The sequence below is a fragment of the Lynx rufus genome, unplaced genomic scaffold, assembly GCF_022079265.1.
Source record: "Lynx rufus isolate CCGP_SWC_20201006 ecotype Redwood Valley unplaced genomic scaffold, mLynRuf1.p SCAF_10, whole genome shotgun sequence".
NCBI classification, from domain to species: domain Eukaryota; kingdom Metazoa; phylum Chordata; class Mammalia; order Carnivora; family Felidae; genus Lynx; species Lynx rufus.
This window is the reverse complement of record NW_025814824.1, coordinates 26,254,010-26,270,135: the sequence shown is the minus strand read 5'-3', so window position 1 is coordinate 26,270,135 and position 16,126 is coordinate 26,254,010. Positions and strand designations below refer to the sequence as shown.

Here is a 16,126-nt window from a genome sequence, read left to right as displayed (position 1 = left end):
AGCTTGGCCTGATGGACACTGGCTCCCGAGACATTGAATCTGGAGCAAATGAAGCCTGGATGATGGGAAGCATAGAGGTGAGAATCTGAGCCGTGTCCAAGGCTGGGGCAGGCCCGTCTGCTCATGCGTGGTGACATTTGCTGTCCCTTACACAGTGTTTGCCACACAGAGGATGCTTAGTAGTTGTTAAATGAATCAGTGCATGGGTATTAATACTGTTAGCAGATCCTCTCCTAAACAAAAACACTGCCTAGAATCACAGACTTGTCGAGCTGGAACAGAGCATGATTTTTCTTTCTCATCTAATCCCAACCCTTCATTCTGCTGATAAGTAAACAGAGAGGCTAGAAGTTCAAGGGCTGTGGCCACATTTGCTCCTCCTACGTGCCACTCCCCAGCGGCAGGCAGGGCTGGGTTCTAATGTTCACAGTCCCCATCCGTTTTCCTTTCAGCCACTCTGTCTCCCAAGCCTTTAAAGGTATATTTAGATACTTGCTTATTTAACTGGATGCTACACAGACACAAGCATATTTATAGCAGAACCGTTGAAAATGGTGGCAGGGGCACCTGGGTGGCTCAGACAGTTAAACATCCAAATGTTGATTTTGGCTCAGGTCATGAACTCACAGTTTATGAGATTGAACCCCCGGGTGAGGCTCCACACTGTCAGTGTGAAGCCTGCTTGGGATTCTCTCTCATCCCCTCTCTCTGCCCCTCCCCCGCTCCCACCTGCATGTGCACTCACTCTCTCTCAAAATAAATAAACTTTATTCATTTATTTTTTTAATGTTTATTTATTTTTGAGAGAGAGAGAGAGAGAGAGAGAGAGAGAACAAGTGGAGGAGGGGCGGAGAAAGAGGGAGACACAGAATCCGAAGCAGGTTCCGGGCTCTGAGCTGTCAGCACAGAGCCCGACGCGGGGCTCAAACCCACAAACCTCGAGATCATGACCAGAGCCGAAGTTGGACGCTTAACCGGCTGAGCCACTCAGCCGGGTGAATTCCGGCGATTCCGAGGAGAATGTTTCAAGGTATTACCAATATGACTATGGCTGGTTAGTAGTCTAGGTGGGTTATACTTAGCATGGTTTTCAGGATCTCAAAGAATCTTTCCCTTTAAAAAATTTTTCAGACCAGAGTTTTCTTTAAGTTGACTCTCCTAAGTCACTTATGTGACCTCTTGGGAACTGGCCAACCCCTCAGCTCTTTTGGCGGACTTACTGGATTTGTGGGCCCAGGACGCTCTTTGGTCTTCCAGAATCTAGAACACCGTATCGCAGTTTTCTACAGATGTGTGTGCTGAATGCAAAGTCGCTTCAGTGACTCTAACCGGCATGAAAAGGGCTTTGTAGTTAGTTGTTAAACAGCCTCATGGCCAGTGTTCATATTTGTTACTGGGGACATGGGAGAGGTGCTTCAGAAATGGCCAAGACTATATTTACCTGAGGGTGTTATCATCTGTCTTAAATAAACAAATTGTATTTTGTCACATCTCCATGAAATCTGTAGCAGGTTAAAAAAAAATATATATGTATGTGTGTGTATATATATATATATATATATAAAATTTTGGTATTGGTGAGGGAAAGTAAAAATCAGCTGTTAGAGACAGGCCTTGCAATCTGCATCCAGGTATCCTCAGTGTGAATATCCGGATTTGGGGCCTTCCGAAAGCAGACCCTGAGATAAGGAGTTGGGTTCGAGTAGTTTGCTCAGGGGATGGAATGAGGGTGAGGGGAGAGGGGAAAGGGGGGGAGGGAAGAGGGTGAGGGGAGAGGGGAGAGAAGGGAAAGCCAATAAAAGGCATGGCCATGAGCAGATGGGTGCTGTGGGCAACATTAGATTTCTTTCTGCCGAGGATCCTTTCAGAGATGAATCACCTCAGGTTCATCCCACTGCAGGGAAGGAAAATGTGGTGTTACCCGCCAGCTCTTGTCTTTATGGCTTCCGGGTTGACACGGAAGTGTCCACTCCCTGCTGATTCTGTCTGCAGGTAAGCTCTGAGGCCGACCATACCATGTGCGTGGGGAGCCCACTCAGGGGATCCTACCCTAGCTCCTTAGAGAAAGTAGGATCTTTGTATGCCACTTTGTGGTTCTCCTCTTCTTTAAAGCATCACCATGACAACCACCACAAAGTAGAACACCCAAAGTTAGGAGTAATTTAAAATTGCAGGGAATGTGGACTATAGGACAGATTTGCATTTCTGTTTGCTAGGAAGACTTTACAGGGAAAATACAACACTGTCAGTTGATTCTAGTTCTTTATTGTCCACACATGTGCTCTTGTCGTTGATCTTTCTCTCTCTGTCTCTCCCTCAACATCTTGCATCATCATTGTCAAAATCAGGAAAGTAATGTTGATGAGGCTGATACGACCCAGCGGTCTTATTTGGATTCCACCAGCTTTGCATGCACTCATTTGTGTATATTCAGCTCTGTGTATTTTGGTCACCACTGCACTGAAGATACAGGACAGCTTCTTTGCAGAGATCCCTCCTGCTACCTTTTCTGGCTACAACCACCTCCTACCCCCCCCATCCACCTCCGATCCTGGCAACCATCAAGCCGTTGTCCATCTCGATAATTTTGTCATTTTAAGAATGTGGTATAAGTGAAATCACGTAAGTGTAACCTTTTGAGAATTTTTTTCATGCAGCATAACTCCCTTGAGACCCATCCAAGTTGTGTCCATCGATCGTTTGTTGCTTTTTTATCGCAGAGGGGTATTTCACGGTTTTGATATATCCATGTTCTTCTTTAACTGTTCATCCACTGAAGGACCTTTCGGTTGGTTCCTGGTTGGGGATGTTGTGAATAAACCTGCTCTGAACCTCTGTGTACAGGTTTCGTGTGAACACAGGTTTCCATTTCTCTGGCATAAATGCCCACAAGTGCCATTGCGAGGCCGTACGATAAGTGCGGTTCGCTCTTTTACAGAGTGGCTATGCCATTGTGCCTTTCCACCAGTGATGTATGAGTGACCCCGTCTCTCCACACCCCTGCCCGCATTTGGAGTTTGTTAGATCTATTTTGTCCTGGGTCAAGGGGTCAGGGAGACTGTCTTTGCTTTAGTTTGGGAACAGTGTTGGTGTTTGCCAGCTTTATAGGAAGTTAGTCCCATTCTTGGGCCGCTTGTGTGATACTTTTTATAATCCTTGCCCTTCTGTTGTCTGACTGCCTCTCTCTTAACCTTGAAAGAATAACATATGTAATAAGCTGTAATAGATTAAAATCTTTCAAACGACTAACTTCCCTCAGCTTAAAAAACTAAAAGGCCGATCCTCAGTCTACAGAGATAAATAAAAGGCCTCCCATGTAGCCTGAATCAACGAGGGACAATGGAAGAGGGGAGAAGATGAAGGATGGAGAAACCAGAGGAACATGACCGAAGCAATCTATTGTCGCGAGATGTAATGAATGTTGGAACTGCGACATAGGCTGAATATCTTCAGTGCACACAGTGAGGAAGCAAAATGGGTCTGTAGTGATCCTGGGCTGCAAGCTACTTGCAGGGTGATTTTGTGATCATACAGAGTTAACTGACTGGCTAGGAAAAAGGATGTAAATGTCCCTCAGTCTCAATGTCACCTTAGAAAGAAAGTCATAGTTTTGGAAATGATGTAGCTGATGCCCAGAGTAGTTGAACTGCTTGTCCAAAATCAGACCGGTTGCTGTCTGCAGGGTCTGGAACCCCAGCCGGCACGGCCTCCTACCCAACCGTGCGGGGTGATGCATTTTTAGAAGGATCTGTGCCTTGACCTGTGTCTGGTATTTTCATGTCACACCCGTCATGCTCTGCTCTCTGTGGCACACCTCCTGCTATAGGCTAGAAGCTTCTAAGTTGTTTTCCACACCCATTACACTCTAGAGAATGGACACCGGAGGGTCGATGAAGTATCTCTGCACAGAACAAAGAGTGACTTGTCTACAAACATTCTCTTGTCCTCAGATATTTTTGAAGGCTCGGAAGTAGAAAGAAGGGCTGATCGTTTAAAAAAAAAACAGATTAGCCAGAGCAGGTTTTAAAATAGCAAGACTTGAAATGATTCGATGTTAATTGAATATTGAGTATGGAAGAGGTAGAGAGTTAATTGGATGAGTGAGCTTGGGGTTTTGGATAATTTTTTCATGATGTGAAGGAAATTATTACAAAGTTGGATGCAGATCGGGGGGAGAGAGAGGCAGCGTGATCTTTGGAAGCAGTTAAGTGAAAGCCATTTAGTTTGGTGGGAGAAATATAAGCCTGTTGTACTCTTGGGTTTTCCTCTAAAATTCTGTTTTTAAAAAACAAGTTGTTTATTGGTATAGAAAGCTACATGTTACCTGAAGAAAATTTAGGACCAATGGAAAAGCAAAAAGAACAAAGTAAGTGTCATCTATGATCTCATTCTAGATAGCCACCGCTGACATCTACTTATATCCCTTTAGTCTTTTTCTATATCTATTACGTATGTATTTATGTGTATATATTATATGGTTATAAATATAGGATCAAACTGTTTAGACACTTACCTCAAAACTTAATAGCTTCCCAATGTAATTTTAAATCACTGCTGAGTGCTCCATGGTATGTTTAGTTAATGTACCCGATATTATTTCTCTCTCTGATGGATGTTTTAGCTTCAGTTTGTACTTATCCACAATGCTTTCCCTAGGTTAAGTTTGGAATTCCAATGTCAAATGGGATGGAAATTTTAGGAATTTGATTCCTGGTGTCAAATTGTCAACCTGGAAAAAATTGCATCAACTGTCATTCCCACCCGGTTTATGGGGTTCCCCACGTTTTTTCCAAACACTGGGTTTCATTATTTCTTTTTTTTGAATGGCCGATCTGATCAATGAAAAATTGCGCGTGTTTATATTTTTCACTTTTTCCGGTTAGGAAGGACATATTAAAAAATATTTGGGTGTCTGTGTTTGTAAATTGCCCGCTCATGTCCCTTGACTATTACTTTATTTATTTTTTTAAAGAAATGTTTTTATTTTTTTTTAATGTTTATTTATTTTTGAGAGAGAGACAGAGGGACAGAGAGAGAGAGTAGCGGAGAGAGAGGGAGACAGGATCCAAAGCAGGCTCTGTGCTGACAGCAGACAGCCCGATGCGGGGCTTGAACTCACAAACTGCAAGATCGTGACCTGGGCCGAAGTTGGACTCTTAACTGACAAGAGCCACACAGGCGCCCTCCTTTGACTATTATTTTTTCCACTGAGGTGGTTGCTCGTGTTTTTCTCATTGATTTTTTTAACTCTATTAAAAAACGGAGTTTATTTCACACATATAATTTTGTTTCTCCGCCGTTTTCCAACTTGTCTGACCATCCATCCCTACTATTATGTTCTGCCGTAGCATTCCACACATATTTATTTATTTATTTTATTTTTTTTTTTAAAGTTTATTTATTTTTGGGACAGAGAGAGACAGAGCATGAACGGGGGAGGGGCAGAGAGAGAGGGAGACACAGAATCAGAAACAGGCTCCAGGCTCCGAGCCATCAGCCCAGAGCCTGACGCGGGGCTCGAACTTGCGGACCGCGAGATCGTGACCTGGCTGAAGTCGGACGCTTAACCGACTGCGCCACCCAGGCGCCCCAGCATTCCACACATATTTAAAACCAAGCAAAAAGGTGGAGTCCTGCCTTTAAAAACTAAACAGGCATTTTGGACAACGTGTTGGCAACGCAAGCTGGACCACATTTATCAGACAGAGTAAGGAAAGTTTTCACTCCGCATTATAAAAAGGACAGCCAGATATCAAGTGTTAACAGAGATAAAATGAGATGGAAAATTTTAACAAACCGTTTAAGCTTTTTTCCTAAAGAAACGTCCTCTGCTGCCAGAGATCTTAAATAGCCTCTGGATCAGTCATCCAGAAGCAGTTCCTCATATAATTGATGAGCTTGGCTTTCACTTTAGAAAGAGAATCGCCTTTTTCCATACTTGCTTGCATTTTTGCTTTAATGTCTTCTACAGAACTAGGTCCGTTTGATGTGTTAGAAGTTTTTTTCTTAGTTTCTTTTTTTTTTTTTTTTTTTTTTGAGAATTCTTGACCTTTTGATCTTGATGTTCACGGTTTTGAGTCTTTTCCATTCTGGTTTGATTTTTGTACATTTTTGGCTAGAGTGTCTCATATCAATTTCTTCACTGGAGTGTTTTCTCCACTCTTCCTTTTTCTCCTCCTCCTCGTCCTCCACTTATCCTCCTCCTCCTCCTTCTACTTCTTCTTCTCTCCCTCCTTCTCCTCCTCCACCTGTACCTCCTCCTTCATCATGATCATCTTCACCTTCGATAGCAAGTTTGATTTTTTGTGTGGAACCTTGCCACCACTTCCAAGGGCTGATTGCTTTCCAGATTCATTTAGGAATTTCGCTTCTCTTCTTTGTCTTCTGACTGGCCTCTTCCTCCAGCACTAAGTGCTGCCCATTAATATGCATGAGCCCCGAACCACCCTTTAACCACCAGTCACAGGTGTTGTTATTTCAAAGCCGCCAAGGGAATTCATCGCTTGTACAGACATTTTCAAAGTTTCTGTTATTTTCATTGGACTGCCCTCCTAATTCTTTGCCTTTGCACCAGCCCTTAAACTGTTCTTAGAGATGGGTGGTGCTCATTTTAATCATCATCCACAAAGGTGGATAATACTGTCAGCCATAGTTGACAAAAGAAGAGAGTTCATGTCCAGCCCCATCAAGTCAGCCATGGGGTGGCGATGTGCACTGAGGTGGGCGCTGTCTGCTGCTCAAGAAAACAGTCATTAGTATGAGATCACACCAGGGTTCTTACTGAATTTTAACTACTTTGTGTACGTAAGCATACTTTGGTTGTTTTCTGTTATCAACATGTTTTCTTCATTAGCTGTTGGCTTTCAATTTTGTTGATGTACTACTTGTTTACGATAGTGACTTTTGTTGCTGTTTTGGGGGTTACTGTTTTGGGCTTTTTTTTCTTTTATTTGATTGCTTTTATTTTTCGGGCAGTCACAGCTGTAACTGTTGTGACCTCTGCCATTGGTATCATACTTAGAGATGCCTCCCCCATCCTTAGGTCATATAATACTTGTCCACCTTTTCTCCTAGTCCTTAATCACTTAATCTCAAATCTGCAATCTGTTTTATTTTAAATCTGTGGTTTATTTCAATGAAAGGTCTTATCTCAGATACAGCTTCAAAATATCCCATTCTAATTTAAGTTTGTAAAGCAGCCATTAGGATGGTTATTGACCAATACTGTTACTTTTCTATAGTGAATGCATTTGCATTCATTACGTCTTTATCGCTAAATATCCTTATTCACATAACGGAGTACTAGCTCATTCTGTTTGCCGCATGACAGGCTGATAAGTTGATGGGGGTAGGAAAGTGTTGGGATAGGAAAGTGACTTTATTTGGAAAGTCAGCAAACTGAGATGATGGACTGTTGTCGTCAAGAATCATCTCTCCTCAGCATGAACTTTGATGTTAGGAAAAGGGGGGGAGTGGGAGGGAGCTGGGGTCAAGAGGTGACTGAGGTCTGTAGCCAGTCAGGTGCCCACAAGGGTGCAAGGCAGGTTTTGGAACTTTTCTGTCCTTGGTCAGTTGATCTTTGAGTATAGGAATCTGTTCATGCCATTTCTCTAAATCTTAAACATAACATTATTGTTTCTGTACATATTTATCTTCTCGGGCGATGTAGGTTTTGGGCAAAGAGTGGTTTTTGCAAATCTTAGCTGTCACCAAACTTCCTTCAATGACTAACATGCCTATGTGCAGGGCTAAGCAGAAGTTTCTAAGCTATAAGTCACAGCAGTAAGGGTAACAGAAGCAATATGGAGTCAGACATGCTAAGTTTCTCCCCGTTACATCCACACCCGGGCCTAAGCCTCACTGTGAGCATCACCATTTAACTGCAAAAAAGTCAGGGTTGGCCTTGACCATCCTGGCCTAGAAGAAGTAAGAAGGCCATCGGTGTAATGCTGGCCGGCCCACTCGAATTTCTGTTTTTGGCTTCTCAGGGACTTAACGTGATGGTCATATTGTGCTTTCCTTGACGCCTATGAGAAAAACGTGTATATTTCAGCCATTGGCCAGAGTCTGTAGTTTGTGAGAGAAGTTCCCCTGAGGTATGCAGAAGAGGAAGGAGGAGACCCAGTGGTTCAGCCTCCACGTCCAGTATGCCCAACCGGACAGATTGCAGAGTCCCAGACACCTGTGCGCACACACAGTGCTTCTTCCGGGTTGCCCATCTCTGGATGCCACCAGCCGCGGCGCAGATTGTTTCCCGCTTTAGAGTTAAACTTTCTCTTTCTTTTTCCTTTCTTTTGCGGAGCTCCCAACATGAGAACACCTTCCAGTTGTGGGCTCAGAGGACTCTTCTTATAGCACACAAACGCATGCAGCTGTATCAGATTTGCAAATATACAAAAGAGGGCACATCTTGCTGTTCCTGGTTTTGAGGTTCCTAAGCTTAGGTCTCATTAAAAAAAAAAAATGCTGGTTGTCAGTACACAGGGGCGTTTAGGCAGGTGAGGGGAAGTGGGTGGGCAGAGAGAGGCATGAGGAATGATACCCACGTAGGAAATGCTTCCACTCATGTTCTGTATTTGTGTTTTAAATTTTGGGAGTGACTCACAGGCACTTAGCAAAAGTAACTGATTAAATTAACCTTATCGGTAATGAGGTTGCCTGGCCTCTGTCCTGGCAAACAGCTCGCTGGCTGGTTGGTATTTAATTGGCTGCCTGGTGACTGGTGAAAACAATGTGGGTTGAGTCCCACTTAAAGCAAGTTCATAGTACATCAATCTTGCTGTAGTCTATCCGGACGTTATTAAAGTTAAGACATGGTATACTGAATTATTTGTTTCCTTTATTCATGCAAAACAGATGCTCAGGACTCACGTTACTCAGACATAGTAGATCGGGATTGTGTGTGTTGTGTGAAGGGAATACCTTGCTTGTTATAGGATAAAGGTTGTAGCATTTGTCCTGCTGTGGCTGTATTTAGAAACCATAAATGATAGTCTTAGTACAATTTGATGTTCTTCAAATGCCTAGTTGAAGTTCAAGCGTTGCAAAATTAGATTCTTGAGTAGAAGGATGCAAAATCCTATGGACTGAATTGTGTCCCCCCAAAAGGCATACAATGAAGCCCCTAACCCCCATTGTCATTGTATTTGGAGACAGGGCTCTTAAGAGATAATTAAGGTTCAATGGGGTCTGAAGGTCAGGTACTAATCTGGTAGGTTTGGGGGCCTCATAAGAAGAGGGTGAAGAGGTCTCTTTCTCTCTGCATGCACCAACAGAGAAAAAGCCATATGAGAAGGTGGCTGAGTGAAAACCCAAGGAGAGAGCCCTCAGTAGACGCTATATACACTCCTTGGTCTTGGAATTCTAGCCTCCAAAACTGTAGAAAAATAAATTTATGTTGTTTCAGTCTCTCAGCCTATGATTTTTTTTTAAATGGCCATCCAAGCTGACTGAGACAGAAAGGAGATGGGGTATGAAATACGGCTCCGAGAGGGACCCACAGAACCTAGAGATCGAAAGCAGTGAGCACTTCTCTGTGAGACGTGTAAAGTGACCCTTTACAGCTGTAACTCGGCAGACCTAGCACGGTCCAGTGAGAAAGGACCTGTCTGGAAACGGGAGACTGGGTTTACCTCTCTGCATCTCTCCAACCTTGCTCAGGGGCTCAGCTTCCTCACCTGCATAAAGAGGCGATTGGGTTAGTTCTTCTTTATGTCCATTCTAGCACTTTGAAAAGTACTAGTGGTGTTGTGTTTTCATTACTGGAGTGTTCCAGTGGACTTCAGATGCTTTGGAGTTCTCTCGTGAGCAGACTGGAATCTTTTTCCAAGAGGGTCATGCTAGCCAGCAGGAAGATGCTGTTTGAGCTCTCAACCTCAAACTCAACGTTAGTTTTGGGGATGGGAAATGGCAAGGTCAGGAAAGATCCTCCTACCTCCACACCTCTGGATTAGGAGTCTTCTCAATCAATCCAGATGATCAAATAGTGAGATTTCTGGCCATCAGCATATGTGACTTGTGGCAGTTGGGTAATCAAAACACAATTCTGTCTGCACTTCCATTGTCGCTTCACAATTTGTTCACAGGGGCTCTGCAATAATTAACATTGGTACTGTCCTTTCTCCAAAGTGGCAAGTTGAACACTTTGCAAAAGATAGCTAATGCCAATAAAATTTCTTGACAAACTGCAAACATTCTAATACATCTCACACACACACACACACACACACATGCATGCACACTCTCATCACTGTAGGGTCAGGGACCCACACAGGTTTTTTTTTTTTTATCACCTTGTGGGAAAATGTGGGCACTTTCAATGCTATCCATGAGTCAGTGGTGGTGAGGATTTGGGGTTGTTTCCAGGGGCATTGGGTTTGTCTCCACATAGGCTGTAATGTTACAACCAGAGGAGTCACACTTTTCATTGGGATTGGGATCCTTAAATACAGATTTGCACATAAGATGTCCCAATCCCCTGCCCAAAGAAAGCCTCTAATACATCTCTCCCAGCCACGATGAAAGCTCTTGGAGGTCACATCATAAACAGCTGGTGCCTATGAATAGAAACTGCAATTTACTTCTGGAGATAGTCTGAAGCCTTCTTTTTCTACAAGGTACCATTGAATAGGGTTAGGGAAGAAAACTTCTACAAGCATTTGAGGAAATGTCGTATGAAAGAGGGAGGGAGCCAACAGAGAGGGTACCAAGTTTCAGAAAAGCTGCCCAATGTTTACGGTGTGGCCCTTGGGAGAATCATCTTCCTTCATTGGAGGTGAATAAATGCATACTTCTATGGTGTCCTAATACAGTAAAGAGATGAGCTAAAGAGAATCGTAATAAGCTGAATAAGCAATTATTTTTTATCTAAAAAATCAATATTCTTAGTCACCCTATTATATTCATAATCCACTTGACTTTAATTACGGACAAATAAAATAATTTTAATTTGAAAAAATATAAATACAGTAAGTACAGTCTGGAATGAGAAGTCCAATTAAATTTGCTAGTGAAGATATAAGCTTTCCAATGTACACATGGCTTTCACATACATGATATTATTGATTCTTGGACAATTCTGTGTTGGGGTCCATCTTTATTTGCCAGTTGGGTTCCACCTACTATTTGCCAATGAAAAAAAATGTGAATCAGAGAGATTAAATGACCTGCCTGCATCACAAAGGTCATCTGTGGCAGATTAGAGGTTTAAATCCATGGCTTCTGACCCCTAAAATTTTGTTCTTACAAGGAATAGAATAAAATGGAGTTTGGTGGGCCTGGGGGGAAGAGGAGGGAAATGTTACATGCCATACCATTCATCCTGTTTTTCTCCACTCCTTTCTGACCACCCTGGTAGGGTCACTACATAAAGGTCTTGCCTAGATTCTAAGCACCACCCAGGCACCTGTTTATTCTCTCCCACAAAACACAACCTGTCTCCCCACCCCGTGCTTCCTTTGGTTGTCTCACATGAATTAGATGGGAAGTGAGAATCTACACATCTTGGTGATCCAATCACTGGGAGAACAATTAAAGAAGGAAGAGCACCCCCTTCTTGAGGAAAAACTTGACCTTTTCAAAACTGAGACCCTCCAGACCAATATAATTTCTCGTCATTCCTGTCAGTTTTTCCCCCTGTCTTCAATTTTCCCATTTACCATTTTTTTTAAATTTTTTTTTCAACGTTTATTTATTTTTTTTGGAACAGAGAGAGACAGAGCATGAACGGGGGAGGGGCAGAGAGAGAGGGAGACACAGAATCGGAAACAGGCTCCAGGCTCTGAGCCATCAGCCCAGAGCCCGACGCGGGGCTCGAACTCGCGGACCGCGAGATCGTGACCTGGCTGAAGTCGGACGCTTAAACGACTGCGCCACCCAGGCGCCCCCCCATTTACCATTTTTAATGTTGCCTGGTGAGGGGGTTTCTGAACGGTGAGGGCAAGTTCCCATGCGGCCTCTTTTTCAGTCAGTGGTTTGAGACTCACACCCCCATGTTTAAGGAATCTTCGGTGGGTAGTTACTTGGGGGTAAAGGAGAAAGGCCTCTCCCACAGCTTATTTCTCCAATTAGAACATATTTGCAACAGAACCTGTGAATCTGGATTAGGTCTTAGGGCCACCATTATCATAGTGGGGCCTCGGTTGTCCAGAGCACGTGCCCACTCCACACCACAGGTCAACCTAGTCCATCCATGTGTCAGATGATGCAGAGCCTGACATAGATACCATTGGTGAGATGGCAAAATTTGGCAATTCGCCAAATGTTTGTGGCCCAGTAAAGCTCTGTATCTTTTTAGTATTATCTCAATCATCTTTTTTAGTTTCATTTTGATTAGATAATATAACGTTACTCATCAATTATTTAGGAGATGGTGGACCAAATGGGCTATATGGCTTTATTCCATTCAGTCCTTGTTCAACAAGTATTTATTGAGTGCCTACTATGTGGTAGGCATCATATTTGGCATGGAGAATACAATCAAAGGTAAAGCTGAAAATCAGACAGAGACCCTGTTCTCAAGTAAACAACTGATCCCATGAAAGAGTCGTAATTACAATTGGAGAGTCTGCAAAAGGGAAGATGGTCTGTGGCCATGTTAAACAGAGGGTCTTTGGTTAACTCCTGAGCTGGGCCAGAGAAGAATTCTCTGAGGTTGAAGAGCCAGGACTGTGTTCTGAATGAACAAAAAGAACTTTCCAGAAGTCAAATAGCAAAGGGTAGGGGCAAAAGAAGTTTTCCATCCAGAGGAAAGAGTCTGTGCAAAGACCTTTTGGAGGGAGGGAGTAGGAAGCTTCTTAGAAATGAAGGTCAGGAAACTGAAACTCAGAGGAGAGCTGGCACAAGCTGGGGCTGGAGAGATGGGCTGGGGATAAACCCCAAAGGGCCTTTTAGGCCATGTTAAATATTTATATCATGATCACAGGACATATGGAGAACCATTGAAGGCTTTTAAGCAGGCGTATGTGTATGTGAGTCTGTGTGTGTGTGTGTGTGTGTGTGTGTGAGAGAGAGAGAGAGAGAGAGAATGTGAGTTTGTGTGTGAATGATTCGATTTGTGTTTTGAAAAGGAAACTGGATACAGTGAGGCCTTCACATGGACAAAGAGATAAGCAAGGAGGCTGTTTTGATGAGATACAGTGGTATCTGGAACTAACAGTTAAGATGGTGACTTGGATCAGGACGTTCAGACAGTGATGGATTGGATGTGGCCATGAAGGAGGGAACAGTGTCAAGGATAATGCCCAGAGTTTTGGTCTATAGGCTCGAAAGGATGTCAGTGTCATCCTGGAAGAAGGGGCAGGTGAGAGGGGGTTTGATGAGGTCAGTCTCTGTCTTTATATTAATGATCGGCTGCATAGAATAGAAAGCCCTCCTGGAATAGCTGAAACAGCTAGGGATGTGTGTGAGTCACAAGACAGGGAGGTCCAAGGCTGTGCAATCTAAGTCTTGTAAAGCTGCTCAACAATTCGGGGATGGTAAGGCTCTTTTCAGCTTTCTGGTCTACCTACCTTGTTGGGTAGTCCTTTACCCTTTTGCTTATTTCTTCATGGGTTCCAGATGGCTGCTGTGACCCTGCCCTCATACCTGCATTCCAAGTAGAAAGTTGCATGGAGGGCTACAAAATGAAGGGGTTTATTCCAACAAAGATTTTTCTTGTTTATTTGGGGAGGAATCTCTACCCAGGAACTTGGCTTACATCATATTGGCCCGAATTAAGTTTTGTGGCCACTTCTGGCTAAATGGAGTTTTGAAAATCCAGTATTTTAGCTTTCTGGCCTTTACAGGTAGAGGAAGGCCAAGGATTGGGGCCATGTGAATAGCTTTTAGGACTAGCATATGTCTACCATAGTTATGGTAGTGCTGTGTCTTCCGAGTAGAGATTTCAAGGAGAGGGTTAGACATACTGGCTCAGAGCTATTCTTCTCCTCTTTTACCTCCTGAGGGAAAAAAGCTGATTTGGTGACAATCTTAAAATATGGCAATTAAGACATATATCCCAAATTTTCCCATCTACTCAAAACAAAAGGAAAGCAGAAAAGCTCTGGACAAGAAATTTGTCAGCCAAAAAGATGATTTCTTAATATTAGCTACAAGATTACTATAGATAGGTGACTAAAAGGCCTTTAAAATAAGGATTCCCAAATTCCGTGTAGACATCCTTAAAAATGGCAGGGAAGGGGGGCCTGGGTGGCTCAGTCGGTTGAGCGTCCGATTTCAGCTCAGGTCATGATCTCGCAGCTCGTGAGTTCGAGCCCCGCATCGGGCTCCGTGCTGACAGCTCAGAGCCTGGAGCCTGTTTCAGATTCTGTGTCTCCCTCTCTCTATGTCCCAACCCACTCGCATTCTGTCTCTGTCTCTCTCAAAAATAAATAAACATTAAAAAAAAATTTAAGAATAATTGGCAGGGAATGGGCTTCCTGATCTTGCATTGGCCAGTCTCTTTGATGGTGTATGAATTCATAGCGTTAGCTCTTGATAATGTGGTCACTCTGGACCACCCCACAAATTTTAACACAGCAATTATAAGGATGGCAATAACCTTCTTGCTTCATGGAGCAAATCACATTCTTCCCTATCCACTCTTTCCTCGAGAGGAAATGATGAGGGTCGGGGTAGTGGCATTATATAGGGGATTGTCCTGAAGGGATGACAACTGAGCAGAGACTGAAGGAAACAAGAGATGGTGCCACGAGGACCTGTGGGGACAGCAATTCAGGCAGAGGCAGAAGCAGGCCTAAGCCCGCAAGCTGTGGTGAGTAGGTTGACCCTGCATAGAAAGGGGAGTATCCTGGGAGAGAAATGGAACATTAACATCAGACTGTTTCATTTAAAAAGTTTCAAGTGAACTATGGTACACAGGAAAAGTGTAATATGGGACTTTCTCTTTCCATTGCCACATTTGAGACTTCTTGCCTCTTCATTAAGCTGGCTCCTAGAATTGCATCTGTATCAATCAGGACAATAAGGGTGTATAGGTAACAGAAGTCTTAACAAGCATTTATCTTACATAAATGAAGTGTGGAGATAGGTGGTTCTGAGGTTGGTTTAGCAACTTGAGAACATTTTTCTCATGGGTATAAGATGACTACAATTACTCTAAGTATCACCCAATGGTGCTTCAAACAGGAAGGAACATGAAGATGAAAGAGAGAGAGAGAAAGAGAGAGAGAGAGAGAGAGAGACGGAGCCTTTTACTTTTCCAGCTCTGTTTATAGAAGGGAAAAGAACTCAGCACATTCCTGCATATGTCTCATGAGCTGGCACTCCGTCAACTATCCTCACCTAAAGATTATCAGCAAATGAGAATGGGATGTTCATGCTTGATCTGCACTGAGCCGGGCTCATCCTCAGGGGCCTAGAAAGTGGCTTAGCTGCCAGACCAAACTGGTTTCTATTGACTATGGAGGGAGGAACCGTTGCTGTCAAGTAGGTGACCAGCAGTGTCTCTCCCCCAGGCGTATCCATGAATCCCCTCAAGTTTGATCATAGAAGAGATGTCTATTTTCCTCTCTTTATGCTGTCACTGATGCCTTTCCTGACCACATCTAAAGGATGGACTCACTTTGTCCTAATATGGGTTCTTTTCAGAAGCTGACCCCAGGCAAAACATTCAAGTGCAAAAGAGTCTCTTTGGGAACATCGGCAGGGATGGCAGGGACGTGGAAATTGATCCAGGGATGATGGGAAGGCAGTTAATAAAGGATGAATTAGTAAACCAGTCATCAACGTGAGCAACAGGAAAGTCTAGGAAATAGTAGAAAACACAAGGCTCAGAATTATCCCACTTGAGAGACAAACGAGCTGAGGGATTTACCCTCCAGCAGCCATTGGTCATTGGTTGAGGGCTACTTCTGAGATGTACTAATTCCCCAGCACCCCCGGCCTGCACGCATGAACTGAGTGGTCTTCTGTGGCCCTGGGAAAACTCTCAAGTCCAGAGAGGCAGGTAATTGCTGGTGGGGGTCATCCAAAACACAAAGAGAAGGGACATGGAAGGGGCACTGGTAGCCTTTGCCAGACATCCTACATTAAATGTTCAGTAGCCACTTCCTTGATAAGCGCCAAAATATCTGGTGCAATACTTCTGACTTAGATCTGTAACTTTATCAGCTTCACCAGAAATTGT

General features: G+C 43.5%; 1 pseudogene; it reads right to left on the bottom strand.

Annotated features, from left to right (window-relative positions):
- Positions 1–5,813: 5,813 nt before the first annotated feature.
- The window catches only part of LOC124524158 (uncharacterized), a 62,180-nt pseudogene continuing 51,867 nt past the window's right edge, over positions 5,814–16,126 (bottom strand).